The sequence below is a fragment of the Peromyscus maniculatus genome, chromosome 2 (genome assembly GCF_049852395.1).
Source record: "Peromyscus maniculatus bairdii isolate BWxNUB_F1_BW_parent chromosome 2, HU_Pman_BW_mat_3.1, whole genome shotgun sequence".
NCBI classification, from domain to species: Eukaryota; Metazoa; Chordata; class Mammalia; order Rodentia; family Cricetidae; genus Peromyscus; species Peromyscus maniculatus.
The window spans coordinates 140,983,443-140,993,583 of record NC_134853.1 but is presented as its reverse complement, the minus strand read 5'-3'; the positions used below and the strand labels follow the sequence as shown (position 1 = coordinate 140,993,583).

At 44.3% G+C, this 10,141-nt stretch overlaps 1 pseudogene; it reads right to left on the bottom strand.

Annotated features, from left to right (window-relative positions):
* Positions 1–4,344: 4,344 nt before the first annotated feature.
* On the bottom strand, positions 4,345–9,178 carry LOC143271744 (dynein light chain roadblock-type 1-like; annotated as a pseudogene).
* Positions 9,179–10,141: the final 963 nt, after the last annotated feature.

The following is a 10,141-nucleotide window of genomic DNA, read 5'->3' as shown; positions in this document are numbered from 1 at the left end:
GCTGTCAGAGCTCTGTGGAGGAAGCTTGAGAGAGACAATGAGAGACATCCAGTACAGGGTTGGGTGGAGTGCTGTTCTCTCCTTCTCCTACGTCGGTCCCAGGGATGGAACTCAGGTCATTGTCTTGGCAGCAGGTGTCTTTACCCACTCCAGCACCATGCAGCCTTGTGTACTGGCTTCTTTAATCCCATAGAGTGCATGAAGCCTAGAACTTTCTATGTAACCAGGGATACCCTTGATCTCCTGTTCTTGTCTCTACTGCCCAAGTGCTAGGAAACATTCGTGTCTTACTATGCCTGACTTATTTGATTTTTGAAGAAAGTGTCTCCTGTAGCCCAATTATCCCATATTTGATATGTAGCCAAGGATGACCCTTTTTCCTTTTTCTTTCTCTCTATTTTATTTTGTTTCAGTATTTATTTAAGACAGGGTCTTCCTCTGTAGCTATATCTGTCTTGGAGCTCACTATGTAGTCCAGGCTAGCCTCAAATCTTTCATGATTCTCTTGTCTTTGCCTCCTGAGTGCAGGGAATAAAGGAGCTTCAAGTCCACGGTCCCAAAGGTAACCTTGAACTTTCCAAGTTGTGGGGTTACAAAAAGTGCACAGCCCAGAGAGAGAGAGAGAGACACGAGGGAACATCCTGAAGAGTGGTGGGAGGTAAGGAGAGGTCAGTGTCCTTGATACCAGTGGAAAAAAATATTCCCTGAAGAAGGAACAAGCCCCCATGGGGTCCCAAGGCTGAGGAGGCCAAGGAAGGTAGATGACTGCAAGTTCATCTAATCACTAGTGAGATTCTAGTGAGTTCCTGCACACTCTGGAGTCATACCCCACCTCAGAAACTGACAAATAAACAACAACACACATCACCAAAACCCCACACCAGTGAAATAGGAAGAGAGCAGGTCAATGGACCACAGGTGGGCAGGTCCATCAGGAGCAGCCTGAGAACTGATTTTTGAACTAGCCATCTCAAGATCTGTATCCATCTTGACAGAAACAGTTAGAGATTGATCTCTTTGGAATGAGTTAAAGAAAACCACAGAGAGGAGTTAGTCAGTGAATACGGACAGCTCTTGCAAGGCTGCTTCAGACCCCAGGGCTGGAGCCAGGCTCACAGAGGATGTGAGATGGATGCTGCCCTCTTCAGCACTCAGGCTGTCACTGAGCAGAGCTGTGTTGTTCTGGAATGTCTGTGGTGCAGGGTAAAGATTCACCAGAGCAGAACTGACATTAGAGTTTTAATGAAGAACAGACTCTGTGGACAGAGACACAGCAGGCTGGTTCTGAGAGAGAGAATTGCACCCAGCAGGAGTGGGGCACTTTCACCGCAGCTGAGAACAGTTACCTGGTCCCCCTTCATTTTTCCCTCTGTGTACTTGTTTGAGTGACAAGGTGGGCAGCTCACTATTTGTCCACAGTGACTCCTGTCACACCAGGTGTCCATTTGGGGTGCAGGCTCTTTAGGCTCTGATTGTTTGTAAAGCAGCACAGGTCACTCTGTCAGGATCTGAGAAGCAGGGGAGTTGGTTTTCACTTTAGCCTTTGCTTGTGTGTGCCTTGGTCCTGGCAATCCTCCTGCTTCAGTCTTCTGAGTGATGAGATTACAGATTTGTGTCAGCACAGCTGCCTCCTCCTTTGTTGTTTTTATTAATGTGATGAGCAGCCGAGAATAACCTTGACTTCTAATCCTCCTCCCTCTGCCTGCCAAGTGCTGGGACGATATATGTGCCCCCTTGCCCAGTTTATACATTCCTGGGGTCCTGCCGGGGGCCTGGTGCATGCTGGGAAAGCGCTCTATCAGCGGGGGCTACTAATCCAGCCTCACATGGCCTTCTGCAGCTTGTTAGCACCTGACAGACAGAGCTACACAGGAAGTGTTCTTTTATCTGTTCCTGCTGAGGGGAAATTCCTGGCACATCAGCTTCACCATTTTAAGTGCACAATTCGGTGGCCTTGAGCCTGTTCACCAGCTGAGGCAACCACAGCTTCTCTCTAGTTTCAGAACTGTGAGCACCAGGCAAACCTCCACATGGGTGAAGTCATTGTGTCCTCCCCCTCCTCTCACTGCTGATAACCTCCCCCTATTCTCTGTGCCGCGGGGTTTCTTATTCTGGACACAACAGGTGAAGGTGTGGATAATTTGTCTTTTGTGTGGGGTTATTGTAAGGAACATGCTTTGAGGTTGTAGCATGCGTTCTGGGCTTCATTCCTCTTCATGGGTGAATAGTATTCCAGTGTGTGACTATACCACAGGTTATTCATACAGTAATGGGTATTTGGGCTGTTTTTACCGTTTGCTATCACCACAATACTGCTGTAAACATTTGTGTAAGGTTTTATCTGAATATTTGTTTAGATTTTTCTTGTGTATAAATGTAGGAGTGCAATTACTGGGTCATTGGATAATTACATGTTTAGTTACTTTTTAGCAGTGCCATACTTTTCCACATGGGTTGCATTGTTACTTTTCCACCAAAAATGGACAAGTGTTCCTACTTCTTTTTTTTTTAGTTTTAATTTTTTTAAAAATTTTATAATTTAATTTAATTTTACATATCAGCCACAGATTTCCCTGTCCTCCCCCCCCCATGCCTTCCCCCCAGCCCACATCTATTCCCATCTCCTCCAGGGCAAAGACTCCCCTCGGGATTCAATTCAGCCTGGTAGATTCAGTCCAGGCAGGTCCAGTCCCCTCCTCTCAGGCTGAGCCAAGTGTCCCTGCATAGGCCCCAGGTTCCAAACAGCCAGCTCATGCACTGAGGACGGGTCCCGATCCCACTGCCTGGGGCCTCCCAAACAGTTCAAGCTAATCAACTGTCTCACTTATCCAGAGGGCTTGATCCAGTTGGGGGCTTCTCAGCTATTGGTTCATAGTTCATGTGTTTCCATTTGTTTGGCTATTTCTTTATGTTCTCAAAGTCTGTCTGGTCAGAATTAGAACTTTGTTGTTTTATTTGCATTTCATTAAAGACTGATGGTCCTGTAGTCATTTCTGTCTTCTTGGAGACAAGTCTTTTCATCCTTTCCCATTTCCTTCTTTATGTTTTTGGTTTGTTTTGAGATTTTGATGTTCTTAAAATTTATTTATATTTATTTATTTATGTATTTATTTAATATGTATGAGTATTTGCTTGTATGATTGTCTGTGAACCATGTACATGCAGTACCCACAGAGGTCAGAGAATGTTTTAGATTCTCTGGAATTGTTTCAGACAGCTGTGAGCTACAATGTGGGTGCTGGGAGGAGCAGTCAGTGCTCTTAACCGCTGCACTATTTCCAGGCTCTATTTATTTATTTTGAACGCCTCTGCCTCCTGAATATGAAAGAAAGTCACCACCACCATGCATACTTACTTACATTTTTTTCATTCCACCTGTGTCTGTAGAGGTAACTGACCAGTCAAGAGCATTAGATGCTCTTGCAGAGGACCAAGGTTGGGTTCCCAGCACCCACATGGCAGCTTACAACAGCTTGTGCCTCCATCTCCAGAGGATGCCCCCCACTCTCCTTGAGTCTTCAGGTACCAGGCACACAGGGAGTGTGCATACACACATGGAGGCCAAACACTCACACACAGAAAATAAAAAAAATATTCCAACTTTAAAATGTATGTACATGTATTTATGTGAATCTCTTGTATGCAGGTGCCCACGGATGACAGAAGAAATAGTTGAACCCATTCTTGAAGTTAGAGGTTATTGTGAGTCACCAGACCTTAGTACTGGGCTTGGGCCTCTGCAAAAGAGTAACACAACTTAACAACTCAACCATCTCTTCAGTCTAACACACACACACACACACACACACACACACACACACACACACACACAGTTTCTTTTCTTTTCTTTTTTTTTTTTTTTTTTTTGGTTTTTCGAGACAGGATTTCTCTGTGTAGCTTTGCACCTTTCCTAGAACTTACTTGGTAGCCCAGGCTGGACACACTGTTTCTTTCTTTCTTTTTTTTTATTTCCAAGTTATTTTTAGTTAAAGAAAAAAACAAAACAAACAACCAAAAAAACAAAACAAAACAAAACAAAACAAAACAAAACAAAACAAACAAAAAAAAAACAGGCTTTCCAAGGGTGATAAAATGAACTGTGGGTGAGAAGGAAGGTGTGTGTGGGCTTATCATAAGCTCTTCCTCCAAAGCCTGGAAATGAGAACTGACTGGATCACCAGAGACACTCCTTGTTGGGGTGGGCAGAGCTACCACTGATCAATGGCATGGTCTATATGGGCTCTCGGACAACCACACTGTGCCCACTGACATGATTAGCACTATTATTCTGGGGGACCTTAAGTTAAGGAAAGACACAGGAAGCCAAGACAGTGGCTTATTCAGTTATTCAGTTAGATTCTGAATCCCAATCAAGAAATAGTCTGTATCTGGTGCAACCATAATTTTATTTTTCTTGGAGCGAATTCAAAGGTAGGTTAGATCATTCTGGGGGTCAATTTCACGCACAGTGCTCCTTGCCTTCAAGATGAAGTTGTGCATTTGGTTGGCACATTGTGTAGTAGTGGGATTGTCCACGGTGCTCTTGATGGAAATGTCTTCCGTGTTCACCACAATGGTTCCCTGCACTCTGTTCTGGCTCTGAAGTCTCTTGAGTGTTTCTTCCACCTCTGCCTGCCAGAAAAGGAAACCAATGTTAGCTCATTCATCTAACAAGGAAGGAACACCCAGGTATTTGGCGCTGCCCCAAAGCTGCCCAGACCAGGCCCATGAAGAGTGCGTCTTAGGCCACCACTGGCACCCAGCCCACACACTATTTCTTAATTTCACTATTTGTCTTGTTAAGCTGTAAGAATTCTTCATATCTTCTGAATGTTGAACTCAGACACATTCTCATTTTTTCCTGGAGCCTGAACCCATCCACTAGCTTCCAGCTTCTTATTCTGTGGCATGAGACCCCATGGGGGATTATGTAACTGAATCTCGCTTGAGAAGATTGTGGCAGGAGTATTCTGAACTCATAATGATAAAAATTTAGTTCAATATCAAAGGTGAAGTGCATGGAGTCCTTCTGGCAGTTGTGCATCTCCCACTCCACTGCAGCCTTGGTTCTGAACCCCAAACACATGCACTTTGCATTGTGCATGCTGTCCTGCATGAGTGCCAGCAAATGCTGCCTCAACACTCTGCCCAGACATCAGGCTACTGAAGTTCATGTTATGAACTCAGATCTTTAATTGTGCATGCAATGTTTATGCTCTAATAGAAACAATGGTTTAATTACCAGAATCAAGGACCTTTAATATTTTCTTCAGAGTTTAAATACCAAGTTAATGTCTCTTTTTATTTATTGTGATTCAATGCTGGATTTTAGAATTCGCTGTTGGTGGGGCTGGATAGATTGCTCAGTAGTTAAGAGCACTGGAGGACCTGGAATCAGTGCCCAGCACCCATATGGCAGCTTACAATAGTTTGTAACTTTAATTGCAGAGGACCTGAGCTCTTCTTCTGGCTTCTGTGGTTACTGCACACAAGGGTGTGTGTGTGTGTGTGTGTGTGTGTGTGTGTGTGTGTGTGTGTGTGTGTGTGTATGAAAAACATCCATACACACAAAATAAAAACTTAATGTTTTGCTTCATGAATTTTAATCATCGTTTTTTGTTGTCTAGAGGACCCCCTTGATACAGATGAAATGATGGCTGAAGTGGAAACACCTCGAATTCACTTCTTACCCCAGAAGCTTTAGAAGAACGTGAAGGAGGTAACATAGCAGCTTGTTCCCTGAGACATTTGCTGAGGACTTTGTTTGTTTGTTTATTTTTTGGTTTTTTGAGACAGGGTTTCTCTGTGTAGCTTTGTGCCTTTCCTGGATCTCACTCTGTAGACCAGGCTGGCCTCGAACTCACAAAGATCCACCTGGCTCTGCTTCCCGAGTGCTGGGTTTAAAGGCGTGTGCCACCACCACCCAGCAAACATTTTTTTTTTTTTTTTTTAACTGGAGCGGAGGACTGAACCCAGGGCCTTGCGCTTGCTAGGCAAGCGCTCTACCACTGAGCTAAATCTTCAACCCTTTGCTGAGGACTTTGATAAACAGTTCTATTTGAATGCTTAGCCTTACAGACCATAACCCCACTGGTTTTATTTTATGTTTTAGGGGGGAAGGGCTGCATGATTTTGCTATGTAGCCCAGGCTAGCCTGGAACTTGATCTCCCTGCCCCAGCCCCTGAGTGTTGGCATTGCAGGCATGTGCCATCCTGCTCATGACTCTAATGGAGACGGGAGGGTCTCACCCTGTATGAGTTGCTGTGATAAAAACACCGTGATGAAAACCAACTTATGTAGAGTTTGTATGGACTTATGGCCCCAAAGGGATAAGAGTTCATCACGGCAGAAAGACATGGCATCAGGAGAGGGAAGGTGAGAGAACACAGCTTCCAGTGCAGACAGGAAGCAGGGAGAGTAACCTGGAAGTGAGGCCAGGCTGTGAGTCCTTAAAGCCCACCCCAGTGATAGACTTCCTACAGCAAGGCTGCCCCTCCCCACATCATCCCCAATCAGCACACCAACTGGGGACCACGTGTTTAGATATCTGAGTCTATGGGGGACATTCTTCTTCAAACCCTTCTTGAGACTTAAGTCAGTTCTCCTCTTAGAGCAGATGCAAGTTACCAACAGTCCCACCTTTGATTTCTCACTGCTCCTGTTTTATACATGGAGAATAACGACTTGAATGCCACTTCCAAAATGTGTTAGCGTCTTGCTAAGGATCCTAAATTTCAGCAAGGCTACATTGCTGTTACATTTTCCAAGGGAGTCTACATCTTGTAAGTATCATTCTATTCCATGGCAGCACTTACACAGAATTGAAGTTCCCTCTATTCCAATGAATTGACTGTAATGATTTGGATCCTCTTATAGAAATGAAAAGAAGTTACCTGTAAGATGTCCCTGTGGAAGCATGTGGATTTAATTAATTTTCCTTTTGGGCTTGAGTGCTTGTGTGTGCATGTGTGTGTATGTGTGGTTGTGTGAGTGAGTGGGTAAACATGCTCCTCTGTGTGTGTGCACGAATGTGAGCATGAGTGTGGAGGTTAGAGTTCAATGTTGGGTGATTTCCTCATTTGCTCTCTACATTAAAATTTTATAATATCAAAAAAATCTATTTTTTTTTATTAATTATGTGTGTATGTGGGGGGAGATTCGCATGGCACATCTGCATGCAATGCCCATAGAAGACAGAGGAGAGCATCAGATCACCTCAAGCAGGAGTTACAGGTGATTGTGTGCTACCCATGTGGTTGCTAGGAACTGAACTTGTGTCCTCTGCAAGGGCACAAACACACTTAAACACTGAACCATCTCTCCAGCCCTCTAGTTTAAAGTGTTTAAAGTACATTTATTTATTTAGTGTGTGCATGGTGAGCAACATGATGCTGATGCTGGGATTATAATGCTCACCATGATGATGAGGAAGAGGAGGAGGAGAAGGAGGAGGAGGAGAGGGAGCATAAGAAAATGTCTCTTGGTTAACCTGGAGCTCATTATTACGCTAGACAGGCTGGTTGGAGCCCCGGTATTTTCCTGTCTCTACATCCCCAGATCTGATATCACCAGATTACTGCTCTGCCTGGATTTTTGTCTTTTTTCCGGGGAACATGGAATCCAGGCTCAGTTGCTCACATTTTCATGACAAACACTTCACTGATGAGCCATCTCCCAGCCTCTGTTGATTTATATTCTATGAGAGATTTGTGTTTGTATCCTTCCTTAGGGGAACAAGATCCATAATTCTGTGGTTTGGGGACCCATGGTGTATTAAATAGCTTAATCTGTGAAATGACTGTTGATACATTCCAATCTGACCTTCAGAGCTGATAGTCACCTTTGATTTCTCCAGGAAAAGATGCCCAATAACACTCTGGAAAGGTATCTAACTTTGTGGCAGATAAACATTAAGGTAATTCCATTTTTTTTAAAAATTCGTTTTTATTATTGTATGTGTATTGGTGTTTTTCGTACAGGCAGTTCTAAGAGAATGTCTGATTCTCTGGAAGTGGAGTTACAGAGAGTTGTGAGCTGCCAAGTCAGTGGTGGGAATCGAACTGAAGACCTCTGGAATTTGACTATCTTAAGAACCTCAGCTCTCAACTGCGGAGCCTTCTCTCCAGCCCCTGCTTTCACTTCATTATACCACTGTTCCCTTTTTTAACCCACACCCAACTGATACTTTTATTTCTATTTTCTCTTTGAGATAAATCTTGCTTTGTAGCCCAGGCTGGCCTCAAACTCGCGCAACACTCCTGCCTCAGCCTTCTGAACACTGGATTATAAGCTTGTGCCATCACAGCCAGCACCCACTGATTTAGAGACAAAAAATGGTAGTTTGATAAGTACACTAAGTCAGATCCCCTGAAGCTGGAGTACGGGAATCTGAGAAGCAAGTGATGTGGGTGTTGGGATCCTAACTTGGCTCCTCTGGAAGAGCAGTGCACACTCAACTACTAAGCCAACTCTCCAGGCCCTAAAACCAACTTCCATTACACTTATTTATGTATTGTGTGTGGTCACACTTGTGCCATGGAGTGCTTGTGGAGGTAGAAGACAAGTTAATGGAGTCAGTTGTGTCTTTCTCCCACAGGTACTCAGGGACTGAACTGAGGTCATTAAGCTTGGCAGCAGCTGCCTTTACCTGCTGTACCATCTCCACAGAGAGGAGTCAAGGATGTCTCCAAGTTATCAGTTTGAGCACCTGGCTGAATAGTATTGTCATTTTAAAGACAAGGACAGGAGCTCTGGGGAGGAACAGAGGGCACGTGTGTTTGTTTAGGCAGGCAGTTTCATAGACTGACGAATTGGGCTGTTTTTCAAGCAATTTAAATTATGTGTCTAATATTTAAGATGGTGGGGCTGGACACAATCAGAAATGCATATATACATTAATATACATTACATATATAGTATATAATTAATTTTGCTTACTTTAACTTTTATTATGGGAAAATTATAAATATTTATAAAAACAGAGAGTAAGAGAATGAATATCTCTGTGCTTAGTTACGTCTCTGCTTAACATTTGTTAGTTTTGGTCTGGTAAGACGGCTCAGTGGATTAAAAGTGATTGCCAGGCAAGCCTGACGAGCTGACTTGGACTGTCAGATCCCTGTTGGAAGGAGACACCACCTCCAGAAAGTTGTCTCTGCCCTCCATACCTGGACCCATGTTCACACTCAAACTTGTCCCATATCTCCACCTACTCTTCCAAGGGCCAGAGTAGTTTAAAGCAAAGTCACACACACACACACACACACACACACACACACACACACACACACTATATATATATATATATATATATATATATATATATATATATATATATATATATACTCTATTTTCTGGAGACCTTGAAGAAGAGTCTGATCAAACGGGGTTCCACAGTGGCTGGAGAAGCTGGGTGGAGCGACAGAGGCTTTAATCACAGAATTTGGGAGGCAGATGTAGGCTGATCTGTGAGTTTGAGGACAGCCTGGTCCACTCAGTGAGTTCCTGCACAGCTAGAGCTACACACCTAGACCCTGTCTTGAACAAAAAGAGGGCTGGGGGTCTGGAAGGTGAGCTAGAGAGATGCTCAGTTGCTAATAACCTCTAACTGCTCTTGCAGACGGAATAGGTGACTTTCTGTGATCTCAAATCCAGTGATTGGTCCCAACCCACAGAGAGTGCAAAGCATCATGAACACAGCAGTGCTCTGCACCCCATTGTGACTCTTGAGACACAACCTAACTGCAATAAGCCAACCCTGTCTGCAAAGAAGAACTAGTTTCCTGCTTACGCACACAGCCCCCTTCCTCTCTCCTCCTAGCTTGGTGAAAGGTTCCTAGTCTGTGAGAGAAGCATGCTTGCTTAGTGAGAGCTCTTCTCAGGTTCTCTGAACTAAACCCGCCTGCATTCGAGTCCAGTCTCCTGACTTCTTTTTCCACATTATTTCTTAACACAATACCCAATCCCGGAAGAGGACTTGGAGAAGGAGACCCCCTAGCAACCCAGGGAGCAGGTGCAGCAGCAGGGCACCCAGGGCTAACCCTTGATCCCGAGGTGTCCCTGAGGCAGTTCCACCCTGTATCTGAACCTCCCATACTTTCTCCCACTCACCCTCCCTCTGCCAGCCCCCTGGATTGAGGA